The sequence below is a fragment of the Rhinolophus sinicus genome, linkage group LG16, assembly GCF_036562045.2.
Source record: "Rhinolophus sinicus isolate RSC01 linkage group LG16, ASM3656204v1, whole genome shotgun sequence".
In the NCBI taxonomy this organism is placed as follows: Eukaryota; Metazoa; Chordata; class Mammalia; order Chiroptera; family Rhinolophidae; genus Rhinolophus; species Rhinolophus sinicus.
Window position 1 is genome coordinate 14,621,627 of NC_133765.1, and position 26,440 is coordinate 14,648,066.

Genomic DNA, 26,440 nt, shown 5'->3' on the forward strand with positions numbered 1-26,440 from the left:
GTGCCGCTGTCCGGCCGGCCGGCGCCAGGGTGCAGCGCGTGCCTCCGCGTGCCCTCCTCCTTCGCTCGGCCTTCTCTCCACCCCCCCAGTGCCGCGGTCCCCCGGGAGCTGGGCGGCGGAAAGCAGGTGCCACGCCGATCACAGCGTAATTAAGGGTTTAATCCGCCTCCCTCTACCCTCCCACCCCCGCCCCGACGGCCACTAGCAGGGCCAGGGACTATAGTCGCTTAGCGCAAGTTGGAGACCCCGCCCCGCGTCCCGCGTGGAGTTCTGGACACCGCGGGAGAGTTTCCCTCCTTTCTTAAAGTACTCAAGATGAGGGAGGAGGCTCTTTCCGATGCTGTCTAGCCTGACTTTAGAACAGGAATTCTTCGTCCCTTTTCCCGGCCATTGGGGAAACTGAGGCAAAGCGCAAGATCGCTCCTCTAGCTCGCAGAACCCTGATTTCCATTTCTACCCAGGTCCTGGGATTTATCCGCGGAAGTGCGGGAGGCTGAACGGTTTGGGGCGGGAGTTGGGGATGGGTGGAGAACAATTCCACAGCGCGTCTACCCCTTTGCCCGCAGCCCCTTGGTTTGCAGCCGAGAGCCTAGGGGGTGAACACCGGTGCCGCGTCTTAACCCTCATCTGGTAGTTCCTGCAAGAACAGGGATAAAACTGCAAGGAGAAAGCCCAGGGAAACCCAGACAAATCGCATCGATTTGCATACTTTTCCATTATTCTGAGTAATTTTTATTATGTGTTTTATTAAGTTGTTTCACCTTTTGGAGGAGACTGAAGGGGAACCATGGAGTGTGGGACAAAGACAAAGAGGGCAATACTGTTTCTGTAAATGCAAGAGAAGAGATGGGCTTGAGGCAAAACTCGCGCAAATCTGTTTAAACCTGATAACGTCATGGGGGGGGCGTGACCCCTCCCCTAGTCCCCACCTGCTTCTGACTTTTCTGGAGTTCTTTTCACCTAAAGCTCTCCCAGTCCTACACCCTACCCACGCGCGCACACTTTCGTAGGCTGGAGATAGCACTGGGGTGTCGGGGAGAGAGAGGCCGACCTTCCTATCTGGGGTCCTGTTGATAGGTGAGTGAAGGGTTGTAGCTCAGCGGGCAGGCTCTGTGTGACAAGACCACCTTCATGGGGTGGCTGCTTCTGACTAGGAATGGGACAGGTGAACAGGTCCAGATCCAGAGAGGGGGCTGGTACACAGTCGTAAACCCCAGAGTAAGCGGAGTCAAAGGTTGGAGTAGCTCAGGCAGATGGCGCTCAAGAGAAGCCCATACTTTGTCAAGGGCTGGGGAAGGTGTAGGTGGGGGCCTTGTCCCAAAATTCCTCCCTCAATCCACACTCCCTCTCTTAGGGCTTAAAACTACCCGATGTTCAGGTGTCTTCCTGCTCCATTGCCTCAGCTCTGCTTGGCAGGGCTTGAAACACGAAGCGCTGGGGTGGGGGGCAGTGGGCACAGGACGGCCCCACCCGAGGGAGGCAGCACCCTGGGAGTGGTTCTTTCAGCACCTCGTCTGCTGGACTAGGAGTCTGGCGCTTCACAGAGGACTCCAATCCCAGCACACCTTGAGGCTAAAAGTTGGGGTAGGTGGGAGAGGTGGCTAGTGGTATCCCTCTTCTTTCTAAAGCACCAGTATACTGAGATGGAATTTGACATCTGTCCCTTGCTCCAGGGCCAGGTAAGAAAGATGGTAAGGGATAGGTTTGGAATGAACAACCCAGAAGTGTGTTCCAATCCTATATTTGCCAATTAGAAGACATCATCATTCTGGACCTCAGTTTCCCCAACTGTTAAGGAAAAATTGGACTTCTTGCTCTACTCACTGGCTTCAGATTCTCAGTTCCGAAGCCCTCTGCTCTGCCTCTTGCTGACCTGGGGCACCTGGGTTCCATCACACCAGAGGCTGAACGAGGACAGAAATCTGGGGACACGCAGGGCGGGAGAGCTGCAGCACACAGGAAACTACCCTGCCATGTGGCTCCTGCCCCGTTCTAATCCCCTGATTTGCTCCCAGTCAGCCTCTCAGCAAACACTGGGCCTGCCAGTGTCTAGGGGCTTGTCACCCTGTTAGCGGATTTGTTCTCGGAGACGGCACAGTTAATTGGCCCTTTATGTAGGGATCAGGGCTTATTTGCTCAGAGTTCCCTAAGCGGAGGCTGCGACTCAGCCCCTGGGCAAGGCTGCTTCCTGATCGCCATCATCTGGGTTTGGAGGCTGCACAAACAGTGGGGCCACTCTCTATTCCAGGCCCAAATCTCCTGTCTCTCTTCTACAGCTCCGCCCTTCTCCATACTTTTTCTTCTCCCCATTTTTCTTCTTTCCCTCTGCTCTTTCCTTTTTTGTACTTCTGTGTATCTCTAGAATGCTCTCCCTTTAAACTAACTCAGACATAATGCAAACGAGGGTGGAGTACTCACCTGGGGTGTACTGGAGAATAAATACGTCCCACCTTAGCTTAGTTCCTAGAACCCTGGGCCCAGTAGAGGGTGGGGCAAAGTGGACAGAGGGCCCAGTAGGGGTCACACCCACCCCACAGCTCAGCGGCAACCCTCTCCTCCCTTCTGTCTCTGCACCTTTCCAAATCTAGCTTCTCTCTGGGCTGTACCCACAGGCAGTTCTGGAAGGAGTTTGCCTCCATGTCCTCACTGCCTGCCCCCCACCCCAAATTACCTGCCTCTTGCTGAGAGAGGACAGGTAACTCACTGCATCTGTCTCCATTCCTGCCCTGTAGACTATAGGTGCTTGTACAGCATCTAAAACACTCTGAATACATGCACTGTAACAGGAGGGCCCTCGTCCGGGGGTTCATTCAATCGATTTAGAGGTTTCCTCCTTAGGCTGAAGAAAGAATCCGAGTTGAGTTCAGGGCCCCTCCCTTCTGCTGCCTCATTAGATTGCTTCTTTTCAAGGGTTTTATCAATAACAGTCTGCACTTTCTAAAGGGTAGAAAAGATAAAAGGAAGTTTTGAAGGGGAATTGCCAGAAAGAAGAGAGTAGCAGGAGGCAGAGAGGCTGAGGAGAGTTGAGTCTGCGGAAGCAGAGGGTAAGTTCTTTCTGACGGGGTTATGGCAAGTGGTGGGAAGTTGTGTGAGTGTGTGTGTGTGTCTGTGTTTAGGGAACAAGTCATGTGGAGAGAAAATAACCTAGGGCCAGGGGTGGATGAGGTAGACGTGGAACAGGAATATTTCTTTCTCAGAGTGGTATTTTCAGTGGCTTAGTTTGCCTGGAAAATGGGAAAGGGAAATGAAAATGCATAACACAAGGGCCCTACACAAAAGTGGTGTTAGGAACCAGGAGCCTCTGAAGGAACTCTCCATTCCTCCCCTCAACACCGGTTTTGAGTGTATGTGTGTGTGTGTGTGTGTGTGTGTGTGTGTGTGTGTTAGTGTGTGTGTGTGTGTGTGTGTGTGTGTGTGTGTTGAGGGAGAGAAGAGAGAATAGCTACCCTGGCAGGCAGGCTTCCTTGGCCTAGTGCCAGCACATTGGCCAGAGAATGTAGCTGGGAGTTTTCAGTAACCAAGTTGGGGGCTGTATGGGAGGCTCCTTGGTGGTCCAAAGCCTGCATGCCAGCTGGTAGTGGATGAAGCTGCTGGCATGTAATTGCCCAGGAGGGCAGTCTGAGGACAACCTCCCACCCAATCTCTTACTGATTACTGTCACTACCTCTCCCCAACACACACGCACGCACACTCATACACTGCCCAGTCCATTTACATCCCCCTAGAGCCTGCAGCCTCCCATCACTCTCTCTGCCTGGACCCCTTCCCAGGGCACTGATACACACTGTGCATCTGTGTGTGTTTTGGGGAGGGGAGTGAGACAAGGAACTAACATCTGTCCCCCACCCCCACTAGGCTATGCCTGTGAATGGCCCAGCAGGGTTGCTGGCTTCAGAGGGCTGATGCCAGGGGGCAGTGACCCAGCCAGCAGGGGCCAGAGGGCCAAACAGGAGGGGGAATCAGAGAGCAAAGAGCAGGCACCCGATGGAAAGCAGACAGCAGGGGCCTGCCCCCGGCAGGAGCCAGGGTTTGTTGGCTCAACCCTGGGAGCTGCTGAGATAATAAGCCAGGGCCGCCTGCCCAAGACTACCTCTCCCCCCACAGGGTTCCAGTAGAGGAGCCTGTAGGGAGACACTTTGTACTCCACTCCACCAAGTCTGGAAATCTGGAGGCAACTAGGCAAAGTGTCCACATCCTGGTACAAATGGAACAACAGCTAGGGGAGCAAGAGTGTTCTTGGTTCCTTATGAAAAACTTGGTACAGAGCAAGCCCTCCATAAATATTGGTTTAGTGAATGCGTCTGATTAACTGCCGCCTCACAGCCCAGTAAACTTTCCTGACTCTCGACACTTCTCTCTCTCTCTCTCTCTCTCTCTCTCTCTCTCTCTCTGCCACTCCAGTCAGTTTCTGAGAGGTTTTCCATCAGCTCTGTACCTCCTGCCCACCCACCTCCATTGCCACTGCCTTAGTCTAGATTCTCGCCTTTCACTCTGACTATTGCAAACTGACTCCCTGCATTCAGTCTCCCACTGAGATCCATCTTCTGCTGCTTTGGGGAGTTGTTCAACCCCCATTTAGTAAGCACCTACTAAGTGCCAGACACTGAGCTACATGCTTGTCTCTAATGTTCAAACCTGATCGTGTCACTTGCCTACTTAAAAATATAATGGCTCCTCAACTCCCACAAGATAAACCTCACAAATGTGGCACGCAAGACTTACCACAGTCTGGATGCCGTCTGCCTTTCCAAGATCTCCATTACCTGCCCTCTTCACTCCGTCTCCTTTGGCCATCTGTATCCCACCACCATGCTGCTTTTTTTTCCCATTAATGTCTGGTGCTCTCTCTACTTCTATGCTTTTGCTCTGGCCATCCCCTCTTCCTGAAATGCTCTCTCCCCTCTATTCTCCACCTGCTGGATTCCTACTTACATCCTGGCAATCCAATACAGTCACCTGATTAATGAATCTTCCCTGACTCTCCCAGACTGTAGGGTCCTCCCAGATCACTTGGTCTATTCCCCTACTGTGCAACTTAACATACGATGTTTTACTTATTTGCTTACATGTCGATCTTCCTCATAAGCTGTACGTTCCCCTTAGAGAGCAGGAACTATATCTTATTCATCTGTGTACCCCTGGTACCTAACATAATGTGCAGCATATAGTTGGTACTCATTTAGTGTTAATGAAGATATAAATTGCAGTAGATACCATTTACTGTGGACTTACTATTGCCAGGGCTGTTCTAAGTGCTTTACTCATTTAATTCTCCTAATAATTCTGACTAGCCATTCTTATTACCCTCATTTGATAGGTAAGGAGACTTAGGCACAGGAGTGGTCAAGTAATTTCTCCAAAGTTACTTGGCTAGAAAATGGAGGGTCGGGGATTTAAACTGAGGCTGATCTGTACACTTGGTACCACATCTCTGTGAAAGACCTGCCTCTGAGGATAGCGGAAGGAAGACTCACCCTGTTCCCATCCTCCCCAACATTCTGCTTTTATGTATCATTCTAGTAACAGAATGACTTCTACAATCACATCGCTGAGTGTAATCCACTAAGACCTCCAGAACTTTTTCTACCATTCTGTTTTTAGTTCCTAAATCCCTTAGTCCCTGGTACCTGACAGCATTAGATTTACAGCACTATACGTTTTCTGTTTCGGGGAAGTCAGAAGTGGACTCTGTTCTTTATCACTCTCTGTCTCAACTTCTCTGTCTCAACATCCAGCACATATCCACCCCTCCTTCCGCCCTCTCTCTCTGTAGGTCAGCACCGAATTCACAAAGGAAGAATCCAAGGAAGATCTTCAAATCCCCTGCATCCAACAGAAGATGTCCTGTTTTTCAATTAAAGAGAATATTCCCTTGCCTCTAATGATTTACTCATATATTCAGAAGGAAGTGCTTTGGGGTTAAATACGTATGTGAAAGGTTTTTCACCTTACATCAGCAAGTCTTTATTCTCTGTGTTTCTCAGGTTGCTTGTGTGTGTGCGTAGAATTATCTGTACTCACCTAGAACACTGGACCGACCTATCTCTGGTGTCTGCAGGGATTCCTCTGTCCTGGAGTCCATCCCTCCCACTCACAGTGATCTTTGGTTTTCTACATCAGGAGGGGCTCCATTTCACTGACATTGGCTGGAGCTCAATTCCTTGGAGTGAAGGTGACTCCAAGATGTCTCTGGGTTCCCCCAGAGAAGCGCAGTCTGACCTGGAAAAGCCTCATGGTGACGTCACTCCCCTCTACACAAGGAGCAGGATGCCATGAGACTTTAGGATCATGTAGAGAAGTCGCTACCCTGACAAGTCATGGGACCACATGCTTCCTTTCCTTCCTTCCTTTCCTGTGTCCCACTCCTTTTCCCATGGCTTTCCTTTCCTGTCTCTCTCTCTTTCCATCTTCCCTACCCCCATCCTGCTGCCTGTTTATGTTTCAAACCTTACCTCTGAGGTCCTGATTGCATCGCTCATAAATATTCACATTTCCTAAAAGCAACCTCTGAATGATATTTCACTACTCAGTGTTGTTCCCCCGTCTAATCAGAAATGGGGCTAGACTTTTCTCAGGGTCACTTACCTCCACCCCCTGAGCCTGCACTTACCAGCATGGGGTCTTAATCATGAAGGGACTCCCACTGTGACTTTGGAGCCTCTGATGGATTCCAACCTTGATGGGCCAGGAGACCCCTATCTCTAAATGTGAGAATTCCAAATATGCTGTGACTCGAAGAGAGGGTTTCCCTATTCCGGGCAATAGCTCTGGCATTAGAAGAGAAGGAAAGCTAGGAATGAATCTGGAGTTATGATCCAGGTAAAAAAAAAATTATAAGCACTGTACCTGGCACACAGAAGGCAGTCAGTAAATACTTTGGTTGTGATGAACGATTTCCTATAGGTATATAAAAAATGGGGGGGGGGAACCAAACCAAAATATAATCAATGGTTGAATTAGGTGTGAAGATATATATATATACAATTTTTCCATCTTTCCCCCATTTAAAAACATATTGTTAATTAACACTGGAAAAATATGAAAGTATTTGTTTGAAAGGGTTAAGCAGAGGAAGGAGGGCAGGCAGCTTATGGGCCCAGGGATCTCCTCAGGACAGAGTTCCTGCCGCAATGGGCACCCCAGAGCAGGCTGAGTAGCTTAAGGCCAGGCAGTGGCCAGTCCTTCCTTTCCTCCTTCAACCAATCCCACCTTTGCTCCTTCCAAAGAAGGGTCAGTAAAGCTCTTTGTATTGAAGGAAGGAGAGAACAGAGAGTGGGAGTAGAAAGTAAGTGCAGGGAATCAGAGAATGGTAGGTCCCTTTGCAAACATCCTCCCCAAACCTCTCTTCTATGATATTTTAAATAGGTTTTATCCAGACTTGGCTCCTTCCAGAGCCAGGGAGTTCTGAATCCTCCAGAGCCAGGGATCAAAACCTGGTGGAGAAGCCTGGTACGAGACAAGGCAGCTCCAACAAGGAGAACGGCTCCTGTCCGGAGAGACCTGTCTCATCTTTTGGGCTTCGTTCTAGTTCTGCTTCTAAGAATTGGTTGGGAAGTGGGTAGGAAGAGAAGTAGGATAAAGAAACAGATGGGGGCCAAGAATTAAGGAAAAGAAAATCTCTTGGTAAGGTTCCAATATTAGTTGAGACATTGGAGACTGAGGGCCAAGCTCATCTTTTAACACTTGAACCATCTCTGCCCAAAACCCTCAAGGGGACTTAGATTGGCAGAGGCTGGGGGTGGGGTGGCCAGCAATGACTTGGGCCATTGTCCAAAGAAGCAGCTTCACAGCCCCCATTTAGGTCCTATTTCGGTACAGCTTAGGTTGGAGGTAGGAGTGGGGAATATTCTATGGCGCTATTTCAAAAGGCCAGGGCTGCTGTCAGAGGAAGCTGCAAAAGTGTTTGTGTGTGGGGGGGATGGTCGGTGTGGGGACAGGGCCCATGTGTTTTGGGCTCTATTAACTAACTCCCTCCCATCCATCACAGCCTCCCCCCAGGGCCGCTGCAGCCCTGGCAGCTGGGTCACCCCGGGGAGGCTGGGCTGGGGGTCCCTAAAGGGAGCCAGGCTTCAGGCAGAGCAGCCGAGACACATGTGTGCCTGGCTGGGTTGGGACTGGCGCCTCATTGAGAAGGGGGATCTCCAAGCTGGGCTTCATTAGGGCAGTGGCACTAATAGGGGAGGGGGTACAGGGGGCTGGGCTGACAGCCAATTACTTGCTCGTCTGCATTATGGATTAACCCATCTGGGCCTGGGAGATTGGCTCTGAAAGGGGCACAAAAGGGGGGTGTGACCACAATCACACACTGAATTATCCCGTCTGAGCGCAATTGTCCACCAACAAATGGGCCTCAGGATGGGTGACCCCCTTGGGTTCTCTCCATTCTCCATCCCTGGCCCCGCAGAAAGAGCCAGAGATAATCTGCTGCCTGGTTAAGAGGCCAGGTCTGGGATAAGGACCAGGATGCCATTCCAGGGAGGCAAGGGATTTAGGTGAGGGGACTGGGTTTGAGGTAAAGTCAGAGGAGCCAGGAGCCAAGAACACGTCCTTCCAACGGACTTTTTTCTTTTTCTTTTTCTTTTTCCCTCAGTCCTCTACTTCAGAGGCAAAGCAGTCATGAAACTGACCTATCTGGAGAGACTCAGACAGCAGAGGCCTCAGCCCAGCCTAGGGGAAAACAATGGGAGGACTCTCAGAGTCAGGGGTCTCGGATCTCACTCATCACCCCTTCTGGGGCTAATTGATTCCACATATGAATAAGGGGCTCTCTGATGGTGTCTCGGAGGACCCCTGCCCTCCTCTGGCATCTCTGATGCTCTCCCAGTGGGAGTGCCCGCACCCTCCCCCACAGCACCTCCTCTAGGAATAAGCCCACATGCAGGGTGATGGAGGGGAGAATGGGAGGGGGTGCCAGGCAGGGGGCTCTCTCCTCTGGCTAATCCCCTCATTACCATCTCATAATCAGAATCACGCTTTCGATGTAAATGGGGATGTTAAATATTGGTTTCTCTCGACACGAGCTCCTTTGGAGAAAATTATGGATGCTCCCTCTTTTGCCAGTGCTGACTGGCTTCCACAGCAAGCACACTGGTGAGGGCTGGGGGCTTAAGAGTCTGGGTGGTGGGGAAGGTGGTGCTGTCTGATACAGGGCAGACTGGTGAGTTGGCCCACGAAGCCTCAATTTCCCTGATTCAGCCGAAGCTCAGCCAGAGGAAACTGGCTCATTTCAAACTCATCAAGACTTTGTTGGAGCTGATTGGCTTCTGGCCTCAAATTGCTCTTGACTGGAGATCAATAAAAAGGAGTTGCAGATCCCAAAGTCAGAGTCCTGGGGGAGACCAGGTGTTCACTGGGGAAGCTCAGGCACCTTGCCTTCTTGCCCATTGCTGGAAACCCCTTGCACAACCAAGGGAAGCGGCCAGGACTGTCGTTCCAACTATTTCTAGATACAAAGCACAACATGAAGTTACAGCATGCTTTTCACATGCAGAGCTCATGCCTATCCTTTTACAGCAGTGTGTGAAGGAGGGGTGGCAGTTATTCCCAACTGCCAAATGAGGCTCAGAGTCATCAAGCAACTCACCAGGTCCGCAGAGCTGGTCAATGGCAGATTCCTGTTGGAACATGGATCTGGGATCAAACTCAGCCTCATCCCTTGGCACCTGGCTCTAGCCTTTAAAATTGAAGCTATTACTCCCATGGGGACATGGAGACCATTTGGTGTATCCATAAACTGACCACAGAGGTGTGTGCATTGATGGGTGGGTATGGGTGGCTCAGGCAGAGGTCCTTTCCTGCTCTGCTCCACTACTAAGGTTAGGACACAGGCCACAGACTGTCGGAGAGGCCATCACACTGCCTGTTCTCTCTCTCTCTGTTCGGGGGCTCCATCCCTCACTGCCTTGTCTCTACCCTGGGTTCAAAACTGGAAATGAAAACTATAGTAATAAAAATAATAATAATAATAACAATAATAATGGCTTCTCACATTTACTTAGCATTTTACAGTTTACAAAGTCTTTTTCATGTGTTATATGATTAGATTCTGACACTCTCTTTGCAAACTAGCACTGTGACTTAATGCTTAAGGACACAGGTTCTGGGGTCACTTCCCAGCTCCACTGCTTAGTAACTGGGTCACCCCAGGTACAGAGCTGGGTGACCTCAGGCAGGTTATCTCACGTTCCCTACCTCAATACCCGTATCTGTGAAATAAAGATGATAATAATAGAGCCTACCTCCTAGACTTGCTGGGAACAATAAATGAGCTTATACATGCCAAACACTGAGTAGTGTCTGGTATACACTAAGTTAATGTTAATCATTTTGAAGTGGGGGTAAGGAGTATGTTCCCATTAGACAGGTGCAGAAACTGAGGCTCAAAGGACTAAGTAACTCGTCTAAGGTTATGGGGTAACAACAGAGCTGATTCTTAATTCAGGTGGTGAATGAAATCTGCAGGTGGCCTGGGTCCCCTACCCAACGTTCCTCCAGACGAAAAGAAGAAGACAGTCTCTTGAGGTCCTTTGTTGTGTCTTAGAGGAGACGAGAGCATGTTCTTTCTCTGTTTAGCTGGGTTAGATGCTCACAGAGGAAAAAGAGGTGAGTTCCCACTGTGACCAGTGTGAGGCAGCGGCCCTTCTCTGCTGGGCCAGGGCCATGCAGAGCCCGCGCACCATGTGGCCGCACTCAGCCTTTCTGAAAAGAGAGGGCGGAGATGCCTTCGGAGGCCCCCCCAGGGGCCGTGAGAGGCTCTGCTGCTCAGCTCCCCGCTCCCTCCGTTTAGCTTTCTCTTCATTAACTCCCCGGCCTCATTAATCAGCCCCATGAAACACGCCCCGGGGAACACTGCCGGCCAGCTCTGCAGCTTGGCGCTTTAATTATCCTCCCAGCGGGAGGAGGAGGGTGCCACACACACACACACACACACACACACACACACATATATATGCATACACACACAGACACATACACACAGACCCTCACATACACTCACACACACCCCAGTCCTTGAATGGCCCAGTGGAAGCAGGGCCTGAGTCATGACCCAGCCAGGGCAGCAGAGCTGGACTCAGTTTCCAGGCAGCTACATCGGCCCCAAGCAGCCCTAATCTCTATTTGGCATCTGTCAAATGAGCTTACTATGGATGGTACTGTCACTTGCATCAAGTCTCCTCCCTACAAGGGAAGGGGAAACTACCTCCTGTCCAAAAAGTCCTTCAGCTCTTTGACCTTCAGCTCTTTGGTCGAATTTCACTTACTAACCAAGCCCTCACAGCACCTACTGTGTGCTGTGGTTCTAGGTGCTGGAGATAGAGACTCAGCGCCTGGCAGGCTTCAGGAAACTCCCACCTCTTCCAAGAGGAAGATAAGTGAAAAAATGAACCAGATGTGAAAAAGCAAACACAAAAACAAAAAACCCACCATGCAAGGTGCTGTACTTAAAGAAATCACAGGATGCTAGAGGAGTGCAGAGCAGGACATCGGATGCAGCCAGGACATGCCAACAAAGGTTTTCCTAAGAAAATCCAAGCTTGAAGTGGGACTTCAACTGTAAGTGAGAGTTAGCTGGTGAAGGAGTGGGTGCTTAAAGAAGCAAAGAGCAAATACAGAGGACAAAATATAGACAGCACTGTGTGTGCAGAGCCCGAGGGTTCTTCAGTCTGGCTGGAGGATGGGGTCTTGACAAGAGGACAGCACGCAGTAAGGAGACAGATGTGGTAAAGACCCAGGTCATGGGGGGCCTTGTAATGCCAGGCAAAAAAGGTTGACTTAGATCTAACCTAAGTGCAATGAGGAGTTACTGACTGATTTTAAAGCCAGAGAGTGACATGATTAGACTTCTGTTTTGGAAAACCTCTTTGCAAGTGAGGAGGATGAATTAGAGGGAGACAGGAATTGAGGCAGAGAGGCTAATTAGCAGGCTAGGTGACTGACTGGATGTGGGAGGCAAGAGAGAGAGAGGAGTTTGGAATATTCCCAAGTTTCCTCTGCAAAGGGTGTTTTGGGAACTAGGAGGAAGGTAATCTTGAGGTGTTCCAAGGTCTCTGACTCAGCCCAAATTGAAGGTGAGGCAGAGTCCAGCTAGTTCTCGCCTCTGGGGAGGCAATGAGACTTGTCTTCTAGTCCCAGGTCGGTTACGTTACTTCACCAGTTGTTTCATCTGTGAGATGAAATACAGATTGATTTTGGTTTACAAACTCACATCTGTAGGGTCCAGAGAGCTAGGAAAGATCAGAGCAGACCAGAGCAAGAATAAATGCTCACTAAAGAGGCCAGTCCCCTTCAACCACAACCTGCTCTAGCCATGCTGGAAGGGGATCAAGATTGCCAGTTCATCTGCAGGAGAAGCCAGAGCTCTCAGTATTGTTAGTACGGTATCTCCTAATCTTAAAATATCCATGCAATCAAAACACATTTAATGTGAAACACATCAAACATATTTAAATCCATGAGTTCATAATGATGTTCTTTTGTAAATCTTTGTTCACCTTTAGAAGATGGTAAGAAATCAACTCGTTATTTTGAAAAATAATGAGGAAAGAAAAAGGATCCAGCATTTACCCTACCTTTGCTATTCAAAATGTACCTCAGGATAAATGGTTGCTGTCCAGTTTTCTTTAGAGAAGTATTCCAACTAGTACATGAAGATGGAATCACAGAAATAGAATATCACAATTTGGCAATTTCTAACGAACCAATGGATCTGGGCAGTAATCATTGTTGGGTGCTAATACAACAACAACAAAACAGACAAGCAGACACCACTCCTGGGACAATTAAACAATAATGCCTGGGAAGTATTCTTGCCAAAAGAAAAACCAAGCATTAATTGATCAAGCCTCTATACCTAACAACCAATTACAGGAAATATAGGGGCAGAAGAACATATGAAACGATACCGTGGGGATACATTCAACAAAATCCAGACTGTGGAAAATTCTACAGAATAAATGACCCAGTTTCTTCAACAAATAAATTGCAAGGAAAAAAGAGATTAAGGGGGGACCATCGGGTTAAAAGTATCATTCCACTCTATAGACTCATTTGGATACTAATTTGAACAACAATAACAATAAAGAAAAATAATGGAGACAACTGGAGAAGTTTGAACATTGACTATACATTTTAGGGGTGATAGTGGTATTGTTATGTTACTAAGTCCTTACCTTTTAGGACTACACTGAAATATTTACAGAAGAAATATGATTTTTGAGATTTGTTTCAAAACCATGAGGGGAGTGTGGGGAAATAGATGAAGGTTGCCTTTGAACGGATAAGTGCTGAAGCTGGGAGATGGGTACACGGGGGTCCGTTCTATTATTCTCTAATTTTACATGTTTATTATCCGTAATATGCTATTATTATCCATAACAGAATGTTTAAAAAAATACTTCATGGCCCAAAATGTGTTTGTCACCTAGAGTTGGTCCACAGGGCTGCCAGATTGTGGCCTCTGGCTCTGATGACACTTCAGCTTGCATTCAACTCTAAATCGCCCCGGAATCCAAACCATCAGTGGTGGGACCCTTTCTTAGTAAACCTCACTTTCCCAAACCTTTTTCTGATCCCTTTTCAGGTCCTTTCCTGGAGGTCATCTCCCAGGGAACGTGACATTGAGGCTGAGAGGAACATTAGACGGAACCATGACCACCAGCACAAGATCCTAGGACAGAAGACACCACAGGATTGGGGTGCATGAAGCAGGGGTTAGGAGCAGCCACAACCTGGCTGCGCCCCTCTTCCCGCCCATTCTTTTACCTCAACGCCAGCGGTACGCACTTCTGTCCAGACCCCCCTCCCACCTTCTACCTCAGTACCCCAGAGCTCAAACAAAGGCATCCACTGCCGGGGGCTGCGGGGGGATGGAATAAAGGTGGGAATGTCCCCCAGAAAGTTCGGGTTAGAGAAGAGGATCGTCAATCTGGGGAGACAGAGCATTTGGGGCGGGGGAGGAGAGCGAGTGGAAGTCGCCTCATCCACAGGCAAGCGGATGGAGTGGTGAAGGCAGGCGTACGTAGTGCAGTTTCTGTGCAGTCTCTTTTTAGTGCACCCGCGCCCTTTCAGCCCACCCCACCCGGGTCTCCCTCCGCAGTGAGCGACCCTTCCACTTGTCTGCCGGGGCGCGGGGCGCAGTCGGACAATAGGCCATCAGTGGAGCAGCAGGGAGCGCGCTCCCGGGCGCCACTCGTCCCTCCGCAGCCCCGCGGGCCTCTCTTTGTTTCCTGCTCCTCCCCCCCCACCCCCGGCCGTGGGAGCCCAGGTCCGCGCCGGCCTTAGGGGATCGGCGGGGGTGGGTTCTTGGCCGCAGACGGGGCCAGTGTCCTGGGTCCGGTCGCGCCCCCTCACCCTCGTGCGCTCAGCCCTGGAGTCTGCGCTCGGCGCTCGGGCGGCCGGCCCTCCCCGCTCCCGCCTCCTCCATCATCCGCTCCCGGCAGGTCGGGGTAATGAGCCGCCCCGGCCTGGCCCCCGCGCCATTGTCTGCACGCGGGGGTGAAGCCGGGTCTCCGCGGTGCTCTGGAGGGTGACCGCGCGCGCGGCTGCGACCCCCGCTTCACACCTGCTCCCGCCCCCAGCCCGGGGCCCGCACGGTGTATCCTCTCCCTCCCCGCGGGAGGGGTCTCAGCTGGGGCTGCACTTGGTAAAGAGGCCGTGGAGAGGCCGGCGGCGGCCGGAGGAGGAGCTATAAATTTGGAGCAGATGCGGCCTGACAGTCACCCGGCCGGGGGAGGTGGGGGGAGGGCTCTGCTCCCGCCCAGGCCCATCCTCTAGTCTGCTGCTGAGTTAGATGGACTGCAGGCCCGAGGTGACTCGGACTTTGGAAATACAAAGCCTGGGTCCCCACCCCCGCTTCCGCTCTTTGTGTGACCACATGTGGGGAGGGGGAATGGAGGGCAGGCTGCTGCCTGAGTTAGCTTAGTACGTTCCCCTTAAAAAGAGGGGTTTCTTCAGAACAGACTGACAAGTCTGCGCCCCTGGCTCTGAACTGGCCTTTTTTGGTAGCAGTTAGATAAAAATATGGAAGATAGCAGAAACATGCTTCCGTCATTCATTCCATATTGTTTGTTAAGCACCCATTTTGTGCTAGAAATGCCAGGGAGGGAGGCACAGACAGACAGGATGCAGGGAGGGTAAGAAAGGGTGGCAGAAAAATATTAAGGAATAATGTCTGCTTTGTGGTAGTATGTGTGCTGCACCACTGTGCTTTTAAATAGCATTTCCCTTTAGTAAGTAGTAGTCGCTCCATCAGCAGAGGGTTGATGGAGTTAGTGTTCATTCCAGGTATCTCCACAGCTGGGCGGGGCTACCCACACTGCCAGGGAGGTGAGATGGGACTGCCACGGATCTGGAAGAAAGTGGAGAGCATTGGAGCTGAGCATGAGAGGGGTGATCACAGCCCTGGAGGCTGTAGGGCTCCCTCTTTAGAGTAGTTTGAATTGAAGGCGGAGTCCATGTCTCCAATCTGAAGATCTTGATTCCATAACCAATCTGAGTGAGGGTGAATTTGGGGTTACTGTCCAGACACCAGTGCGACTCTGAGTTGGCAAAAGCCTCTGCAATGACTGTGGTCTCTTTTTGTAGCTGTTCCTTTGCTTCCTCTCACACTCTATGAGGTTAACGAGATTGGCTCGTAGGTTCCATTGCTCCTTTCCTTACCTGCCACGCCCACCAGTCTCCCTCATTTATACCCACATGGTTTGTAGACTAGTGGTTCTCAAACTTTAGCATGTATCAAAATCACCTGGAGGGCTTGTTAAAACATTCCCAGAGTTTCTGATTCCTTGGGTCTGGGGCAGGGCCTGAGAATTTGCATTTCTAAAAGTTTCCCAGGTGATGATAGCACTGATGCTGGGACCACGCTTAAGAGTCTAGATGGAAAGGAAAAGTAAGGGTTGGTGAAAGAAAAGGAACAGAAGTTCGTGCAGTACTGGAGGAGGTTATTGGAAGTCCAAGGTACTGGGGTATCTTCACCCTCTGTGAGGGATAATAGGCTAAATCCCTAAAGAATTGTGGGCGTATTCCGGAATTAGCCCAGTGTGTGTTTTCTTTCTGGAGACGAGCACTCCCCCTAATGGACTCTAAAGATTCTGCGCTCTGCTAGGCCTTTCAAATGGAAACAAGTACCTGATTTATCTTCCCAACCTAATTTGGTCATCTACTCAGCTCTTCACTGAAGGAGAAGGGGGGTTGTCTTACACATTTCTGTTTGCAACTTGATTAGCACAGATTCTGGTACTCAGTAGTGACTCAGTGAATGACTGTGTATGAATGAATGAATGCTTTATTTCTTCTTTAGGAGAACCCTTACCTAGCAGTCCCTCCTCCTCATCTTTCCTTCTCCCAGTTGTTCTAAAATATTTCAAAGGTGATTTGAGATGCTTGAGTTCCAGATATTTGCTGGAAAATGCTCTTCAAGGTGTCAGTTCCATTACCATCAGGTAGGAGCCTTTGGCTGGCGGCAAGCAAGCAAGCCCCAAATCAGAGTCTGAGGACGGGTTTGCAAAAAATCAGGGGGGGTGGAGGCGGAGGGGCCAGTTTAGATGAGAAAAGCAAGTGGCATTTTATTTCTTACCACTAGGTGGCAGACCTTGCCTCGTTAATGAGAATTAACCCTGCACTTGAAGCATGGCCTAAACTCTGCTCTTTTCAAATCTGAGCCATGACCAATAGGGCTGATTCTCTGTTTAGGTGACTCGGAAGTGGAGGCAGGAGAACAGCTGCTTGAAAATACCTTTGCAGCATCCTTTGATGTACTTATGCGACTTCCCTTGACCTTCCTCCTTAGTGACAAAGAGCTCACTGAAACATTCTAGTTTGTCATTATGAAAAAGAGATACACCCTCTTGCAGATGTAAAATGGGTTACTTGGGCAGTCCCCGCGCAAGCAGAGGGTGTCAGAGGCAAGGGCAGAAGAAACAAAGTTCCTGGGGCTTCTCTGAGGCTGCTTGCCCATTTGTCCCAGTTGCCCATTTGGCCCCCCCACTCCTTGCGAAGGCAATGGCTTCCAGACTCCTGCGTGCGATCTTTCTCGGGCTGCCCAGCTCCGGCGCGGGCAGCCTGTGGCAGAGGATTGCCTAGAACTTTGGCCTGCAGCATCCACTTCTTGCAGGGGAACATCAAGGCCAACGCGGAAGTTGGTGATGGGGCAAAGCAGAACATAGAGAAAGGTCTTTTGTTCCAGATGGTGTGATCATCACACGATGAATGATGTCGGAGCTGGAGAATAGGTGCGATCCGCACTGGGTACAAGACAGTTTTCTTAGGACATTAGTTCAGGCTGAAGCTCTGGACAGAATCTGTGCCCTGCATCTCCTGATCACTTTGAACATTTCATTTGAAATACCCAAAGATCGTCTCTGCTGACGTTGGGTGTATAACCGGAGGGTGTATAACCTGGACTCCAATCCACCTCATGTAAGTACCTGACATACATATGAGATTGATGACATCACTGGTGAACCGTCAGTCCAGCAGGAGGATGATACTCCTGAAGCAGTTGCTGCCAGGCTGATACAGCACATGCATGTGGCAAAGTTAGTCATTGAACTGCACAGGAGCTGAGGCGGCTCCACCCCCTTTCTGGGACAGAGACTAACAAAATCTGGCCCTATGTTTACACGCTTTTCTTGAACAAGATCACACCTATTCAGTGGAAGAACCGGTAAGATGTGCTCATTCTTTGAATTGTATATCTAGTGTTGGTGCCGTATCCCAATTAGAAGTGAGCTGAGATAGCTTGCAGCATCTTTGCTCGTTTAAATGGTGAAGCACTATGAAAACTGATGAGTAGAAAGAGTTCATGAAGAGACTCTTGTCTGCCTTTCAAAAGAAGGGTGACTTACATGTTTAAGATGTCTCTGCACCTGTCTCAAGCCCTTCAAAAGAAAGCAAGCACAGGCTGGATTTCAAACAGTGCATAACCCCAGCTCTAGCTGATTTTTGGCAGTCGTGATGCTGCCATAGTAGCCTTCTTACACGTGATGGGGGTGGTCTCTGGTTCTCTCCATCCCCTAAAGGCTATTGAACCACAGCACCAATAGGCTTGAGAATGCCAAGGGCTGTAGCCCAGGCTTGGTCCCAGGTTCTCTGGGATGTGTCCCCTTGGTGACAATGGGATTGAAGCCAATTGCTCTCACTGGTCACTTTCTGATGTTGAGTGACTGTGTTCACAATTCATCTTTTCTGTTAGGAGTTGACACCTTTTCTGCATCCATGCTCTATACAATCTCTCCTTTTCAGACATCCTGGAATGAACGAACTCGGCATCTGCTATTTTTATTAGACTATTTTTTCCATCTGTCTTCTCCCTTCCTGCTATTAAGGAATACAGATAGTTATTGCTTTTATCCCTCTGAAATGCCTTTCTAAGAGCTGAGAGCTAGGGGACGATGTTGGATCACTTCACACACCAGGAACCGAGCTATGTGGAGGGTCTACGTAAGCTGCTAGTCAGATTCCCATGAGTGGACACCACTCCTTTCTTTTATTGTGGACAAATAAAATTCTCAGAGTCTTTCAGAAATCCTTTAAAAAATAAGAAATATTCACCTACATAAATGTTAAAAGATAATATCTTATGTATAGCTCTAATAAGACCAGATGGAATTACTGGACTAAAAGAATAGTTTAGCTTTTTATTCAAGACAAAAAAATTGTATTTTGAGAATGCTGCTAAATGTTAAAGCTGACAGTGTTTTTCTCCTGTGAGTGACCCAAGCATATTATAAATGGTTGGTGAAGGCAATGGATCCTGGGAGGTTGAGGGAACATGTTGCACTAGCTGTGCCTGGACTAAGAACAACAGCTTTACAATTATGAGAAAATAAAATCTAATTTTTTTTCTATTCCAAACAGTCTTTCTATAGGGTGGCCATTAAGTCTAGAAATATGGATTATACTATTCTGTCATTCATTGTAATGTAATATCAATGAACCATTGATTAAGGACTTGCTTAGTTTCCAGACTTGGTAGCCACCTTGTTTAATTCTTGATCTCCAGTGGGAAGGACAATGAAATTTATTCCTGTTGCCTTAAAAATAAATATCCCTCTTCATGCATGTTCCCCAGAGAGGGTCCTTTACTATTCCTGTGTGTGACTGCAGTGTCATCACCACCTTTTGGAGTTTTGGGGAGAGGTATAGGAAGTGGGAAACGGTCTGATGCCTGATTCCGTACTCTCCTCCTCCATTCTTCCCTCCGTTCTCTCTTCCAGCAAAATAGACAGTTACAGCCAGCGTCGGGGTCACTCAGTATGTCTCAACCATGTTTGCTGTTTCTGAGATTGCCCAGCAACTAAGGGGCCTTTCTTAGGTGACACCAATAAGGATCTTTACTGTGGTCTTTGAGAGACGATGATTGTTTCATGTCCAGTGGCCTAAAAAAAAAAAAAATCGATTTGATTTTCTTTAACAAACTCTAATATTTCCTTCTATGATTTTGTAAAAAGCAAAATAAAGTTTTCTTGGAAATATTTTGACATAAGTAAAATTCAACGGACAGCTTTTACTTGGTTTTCCTTTTACTGCCACACACGTGCGGTTCCTTCCCTCTTACACAGAAAGAGTAGTTTGGATGGTCTCTAAGACCCCTACCTGTCCTCACAATCTGTGATCTAACCGGCTCTGAATTCATTTTGCTTTCCATTCTCCTGACAGGCTTCCCACTTAACTTAGGACTTGAAAACGTTGCTGTGTTTAATACCTTTTAACACTAAGGCAAACATAAAATAGGTACCATTTATCGAAGGCCTACTGAGTGATGTGTGCAGTTTAGGACCTTCACAAACATCTCATTGCATCTTTCAAGCATCCCATGAGACAGGCATGATCCCACATGTATAAAGAGAGAAGACAAGATCAGAGATGTGAAGCATCGTGCTCAGGCTCCTGCTGTCAATGAACAGTGTAACCAAGACTCACATGCAGCCTTTCCCGGCTCTGCAGCCTGAGTTCGCTCCTGGAGGTTAACCATTGGTGTCCTGTCCCAGGCAAACCAGGGCGCGAGCCTGCTTGGTGTGGCTTGTATTTATGAATGGCCTCACGTTAAAAAACAGCAGAGTTCCTTCCTTATGGTGACATTCAGCTTTGTATGAGACTGTTCTTTTTTTCCCCTTTGCTTAAGCAAAGGAAGCTGCTAAAGGAAAGTCTGAGCCCTTGCTCCTCCGCTGTAACTACTTGCTTATAAATAAAATGAAAGGCTGTCAAAGTAGGTTGCCTTGGGTCTGGGCTAATCTGTGGAGGTTATGTTCCTCACCTACCCTTTGTTCCTCATGTTCCTCACCTACCCTTTGGGGTCCATGTTTTTGTGCCCTCAGAGGGACCTTTACCCTTGAACTACCCTCATCCGTGGTGCTCACACATAGGTCTGGGCTCCTGGGAGCTAGCCAGATAACTACTCACTTTTCTTTCCTGTGATCAGAACAAATCACTCCCTTGCTCCCACCCCCACACAAGACCCTGATAATAAACTGATTCTTCCTAAGGTTCTAGCACATGAATTGAGCACCTAACACAGGGTAACTCTTGACTTTATACGATCTCCCTGTGTTACATTACACATTATTATGACTCTGAATGCCAAATTCACAGCGTTGCCTGCCGTCTGATGTGGTGGCTCTGCTTGTCATGCCCAATTCTGGCAGAACCGGGGGAGATTGGTTTTCTGTGTTATCCCTCTTCCCCAGGGTCACTCCCCATCACCCTCCAGCAGCGAAGCTCAGATGAGCTCCAGCTTCACCCAGAGTACGCCCTCCTCTTCGGTAGGGAAGGGAAAAGATAAGAATAGCCATGGGTGAGAGAGGTGATTCCATGGCTTTACCTGCCACTTAAAATGTTGTTGAGACTTGATAATGTCAGATAGAAAGATGCCTGTACAAACCTGTAAATAGAGCTTTTATAACATGTAGTTCACTGGAAACTGAGTTCAATATTTGACTTTAGCTGTTTGTTTAAACAATTTACCAGCCTGCTGGCAGGGGTGGGGGGTGTCTTTGCTCAAATCATAGACCACCAATTTCCAAGTGTGTTACAGTAAAGGCATTCTTAGTAGTTACTGTTTATTGGTCCTTCGTGCTAGGGGCATTATATGCATTGTCTAATTCAATCCTCAACAGTTATTTTAGGTAAATATTACTTCAATTATCTTGCCTCCTTGTATTTAAAAACTGAAATAATCCTGTTCATGCGAACTTGTGTTTTCATGTACCCGTAGGGATTGATCAAGAAATTCAAAAGGGCATTTTTGGTACCTTTCTTTTGTTTGAGCTCTCCATTCTCGTAAATAGATAAAACAATGTGTTTGCTCCCACCTGGAATCTTTGCTTTTGTTTGCTCCCACCTGGAATCTTTGCTTTTGGTGCTCTGATGCTGAAACAGGAAATGGGCACTCATTGGGTCCTGGTGGTAGTTGCACACTGTATAGACAGAGGGCATATGTCTCATTTGTACTATGCTGAGTTACAGGATCTTGGGAGGCAGCTGTATCTACCTGATGGATTTCATTTATTATTTTTCATTTAACAGACAGAATGTTTTCTTGCTGCAATTAATTTTGCCAGAAACACAATTCACAAGGCAGAGGTATGAATTGCCTTCTCTCTATTCCCCTCCATTTTTAGTAACTCCCTTGTCCATTTGGTGTCTCAAAAGGAGAACCCAGTAATGGAGACTTCTTTTAACATGGGAATGTGGTCTGGTCATAAGTTATCATCCCTTTCCATATATAACTGACCCAGTCTCATTTGCCGATGTGAAGTTTGCAAGACCCAGATGTCGGGAAACCATGAAGCCATATTTCAGCTATGAAGAAAAATCTGCTTCCTGTATCTGTTGAGACATATTATAATTACAATTGTTTATAAATGCCAAAGCATGTCTTTCTTTTAACAAATTGCACAATTCTTGCCAAAATGAATGTCATTATCTGTATGCTTCAGGGAATCCCTAATTTGATTAGTGAAACATTTCCAAAAGGGAGAAAGTTCTTTTATGTCATGGATAGTCCTTATTTCCTTGGCGATAAGCAAGCTATTCCAGGAAGCATAGTGTCATTCTTTTTTATTTTATTTTATTGGGGAACATTGGGGAAGAGTGTGTTTCTCCAGGGCCCATCAGCTCCAAGTCATTGTCCTTCAGTCTAGTTGTGGAGGGAGCAGCTCAGCTCCAAGTCCAGTTGCTGTTTTCAATCTTTAGTTGCAGGGGGCGCAGCCCACCATCCCATGTGGGAATTGAACTGGCAACCTTGTTGTTGGAGCCCGTGCTCTAACCCACTGAGCCATCTGGCTGCCCATAGTGTCATTCTTGAAACAGAAGATTTCCTGTTTAAAACTTTCAAAGGAGCAATGCACCTAGAAGATTCTCCCCGGGGTTAGTGTGTGTTTAACTCCATTTCATGAAACTTTTATTCACGGTGTCAGAGCTGAGAAGGCTTTGCTAGTTTTATGAGAATTTGTACTACTGATTTTTATATATTCTTGGTTTTTAGGATGAACAGATCTCTGGAGAAATTGTTGAGTTATAATGGCATTTCCCTGTGACCCCTCTCAAAGCGCAAATTTGTTTTCTAACCTAATGACAACTTGTCTGTTTGGTTTACTGTCCTGTGAAATGTCAGCTCCACTTTCCCAGAAGTCGTGTGTTTACAGTGCGTCAGTGTTTTTCCTCAGTGCGAGAGTTGTCAGCCTTCTTGATTTGGGTGTATGTGCGCTTAATTCAAAATATCTAAACCTAATCTGCAAATGCTCTTCTGTTAATGATTATTTTGATTATCTGGCTTGATGATTATTCATGCTTTTTAATTTGATAGACACAATGTGGGTTTTCTGCTTAAGAAAATGGGTTACTTACCTAGAAAAATGCAAAGAATGTTAACTTCGAAACGGAGGTGTCTGGTTCCATGTGAACACGTAGCAGCCCTGAGCCATTGTATGCACACGTCACCTGGCTTGTTTCTTCAGGACGTGTCTGCAGGCACCCTCTTGTTTCCAACTACCCAAGAGTTCTTTGTTCTGTTGCCCATATGGAAGTTTCCTCAAAGTAAGAAACAAAAGCTTTATTCTAGCTCTAGAATCCACTCAGGGGCCATCTTCCTAAATACCAGTTTGTGATCTAATGGCACTGGATGGTCTTTCTTATGCCCCAAATGACTGCGACCCTCAGATGATATTCAACGTACAACAAAACCTAAATCATACATACACTACCTGTTGCAAGAGTTACACAGGTACAGTAGTATATCTATATCTATATGTGTATATTTCTTATAAGAAGACTCAATGACTGTTTTGGGAAAAGAACAGGTGAAGATGTGTGTTTTACACACCTTTCTTAGGTGCGTATACAACAGATACTGTCAATATAACTATCCACTGCAATGCCAAGGTCAGAGCAGATTGTCTGTACCAATACCAGGTTCTCTAACATAGGTGGGACATTACCCTTTTAGCCTGCTGGGTTGTTACTTCTCTCAGTCGATCAGCATGAGGCCTCCTCCCTCATTTGGTGGTGGGCAGATCCCAGGTACACGCTGATCAGTTTAGACTAGGGAAAACTTCTCAGCCCAAACTGCTTCATTGGGTCATTCTCTTGTACTGCAGCATACCCCTTGTTCACTAAGTGTTTACAGATATTTGCACTAAAGACAGAGACTATGAGAAAAAAAATAAGACAATTGAAATAGTACATATTTGTTTTTTTTCTATGTGAGCTGTTAACAGAGTCAGTCAAAATGTATTTATGTCATGCCTGCAGGGCACATAGTATGGTACTTCACCCTTCATTGAAAATCCATTAAAGCAATTACCAGGTCATGCTTGGAAACTTTTTTCACAAAGGAATTTGCTTTAATTGCTGGGTTAGCAGGAACTAATTTGAGATGCAAAACTAACAGCACCATTTGTACTAGGAAGCCCTTATGTAAACCATCACACACTGCAAATAATACACGTATGTGAATTTATTTGTACCTGTGTCTGAGTATATGAACTTAAAAGCTACAAACCTAATGGGATAGTGTTCACATAAGGGAAGAAAAAAATCATTTTGTGAGTCATCTTTTACTAATGCTCCAAAGTTAAATGTTTACCTAGAAGGTTGTGCCCTGGTTATAGGCCATTAATGACCATCAATAAATAAAATTGTGTTCACACCTGTAAGGTTTATCCTCCTGACTCTCATACCAAGCAACTAGCAAAAAAAAAAAAAAACACAAACAAACAAAAAAAAACTGAAAAAAACAAAACCCACCATGTTTTATTGAGATACTTTTGATCAAGGCAAATAGCCAGAATCATTCAAACCAACAATTGGTCTTTGAAATTCACTTACAAACATGAGGAGATTTCATGTTTGTTTATTGTTTTTTTCCACTGCTAACTTTAACAACCTTTATTAGTATGTGTATATATACACAGTTGGTTCTGTTTTCTTTCAATTATTTGTTTAACAAGGAATTTTTATTACCTAATAAGGCATGAAATAGAACTTTCCCCCCACATGTTGAAAAGCCCAAGTTATCTAGCAGAGAGGTGCAGTTTGAGGGAGTTGTTGAGTCTTGTTAATGGTTCCCAGTTATAGTAGGATCTCCACTACTATATCTGTTATATATCCCTGTTTCATGCTTCTAGTCCGGAATCTTCTCTGCAATCACTGTCCAATTCAAAATTCTTTGCTGTATTTCCTACCTTCTTAGGGCAGGATGAGAGAGAAAGAGTAGAGTTGAGCAGGTCTTACTCTTAAAAGGATATACTTTCTATTAAATGGTAGAACTGTGGTGACTGACATAGGAAAGTGGTACTAGATTTAGAGCGTAAGCTGGGGTCAGACAGTCCCAGAAACAAAGTTCAGATCTATCATTTACCAGTGATGTGATTTGGAGAACTTAACAACTTCTCTGAGCTAAGGCTAACCACTTGTGAAGTGATGCTTAAATAAGATAATGCATGTAAAATGCTCAGTATGGCGACTACTAGAAAGCATCAGTGAGTGGAAGTGCTTGGTAACCACCAGACCCAAAGTCCTGTGAGACTAGAAGCCTACTTCACCTCTAATGCTTTGGGCAGCTTCTGGCAGACCTTTACTGTGATCGACAGAGTTTCATGCACTTGCGATACTGCAGAAAGCTCATTGAGCTGTCAGTAAACCAGGGCACTACACCATAGGAACTTTCCATTCTGGGGAAAAGCTCGGTTTTGCGTAGAACACTCTTTCCCTTCTAAACATCGGTTGGTTAGTTTGGGTCCTTCCAGATATAGACACTGAGACAAGGATTAGAGTGCAAGGAGTTTATTTGGGGAAAAGTATCACCACTCGGAAAATAGAAGCGTGGGAGAAAAAGGAAGAAAGCCAATAAAGGGTGAATTGTGACTAACTGGGATTTAATCTCATCCGGGAATCCTGGGAGCTGGTGTAGGACATACCTCAGAGTTATCCCATGTGAAGAGCAAGGAAGTTAGGATATTTATCTACCAACTCTCCCTCCATCATTGGTTAAGCTCTGCTTCTGGGAACATTAACTGTAGGCACGGCCACACAGCAGAGACTCTATGCGGTGTACACATCTACAACAAACATCAATCACTAGCACCATGGAATCTACTGGTCATATGGCTACGGAAACTGCATCCAGAACCTGCGGCAGTCTGTTCTTGCTCTGCCGCCCCCCCCCCCCCCCAGAAAAAAACCTGTAGCCTTCAAAGTCATCCAATATATCAATTAGAGCAATATTCCCAAAGGTCAGATATGCTGTCTCCAACTTCTGAAGGGGCCTACTAATATGCATGATGCCTCTGAGTGGTAGGAGGAGCAAAGCACAACAATTGTCCTCAAACCCAGAGTGGATGTCTTGGCCTGCCCCAGACAACTGGCCCCTAAATACATCACTGATATGGCGGGCCCTTGAATCATTTTAGGGTTTATTTCCTCCCCTCTGTATTCAAGTGAGCCAATTAACATAATGCCATCAAAACAGGGGAATCTTGTGGTGTTCCGTGTTATATGTACCAAGATAATCAATATCTTTTGGGTGATACTTTGAGGCTGCTGTGGGAAAACATCCTCAAGATTCCCAGAAGCCCTAGAGAAAGTCCTCTGGGCATTACCTTAAGTCATTCAGGGGTCTTAACAAGGGTTCTCTTGATTTGACTTTGGCCTCCGACTCTTTTAACTTTGAGAAATTTTTACCAGCTGGAAAATCTGAGGATAAGAGATAGTTATAGTCGCCAAAACGGAAAATCCTTGGGCTTCCATATCTCCTCTAGATTCTGCCTGTAAATTGAACAGTTCCTTCTGCTCATCTCTCTCTTCCTGGACATTCAGTTAGAAGAAGCCCAACCATACTCAACATCCTGTCTGAAGACCTTCTTATCATATTTTTAAAAGGTTTATTAAGTACATTTTCTATCTTTCAAGTTTCCACAGGCAACATTTGCTGATTAGCCCATCA

At 47.2% G+C, this 26,440-nt stretch overlaps 1 pseudogene; it reads left to right on the plus strand.

The window, feature by feature from the left end:
- The first annotated feature begins 16,968 nt into the window (after positions 1 to 16,968).
- On the plus strand, positions 16,969 to 17,666 carry LOC109433876 (adenylate kinase 4, mitochondrial; annotated as a pseudogene).
- Positions 17,667 to 26,440: the final 8,774 nt, after the last annotated feature.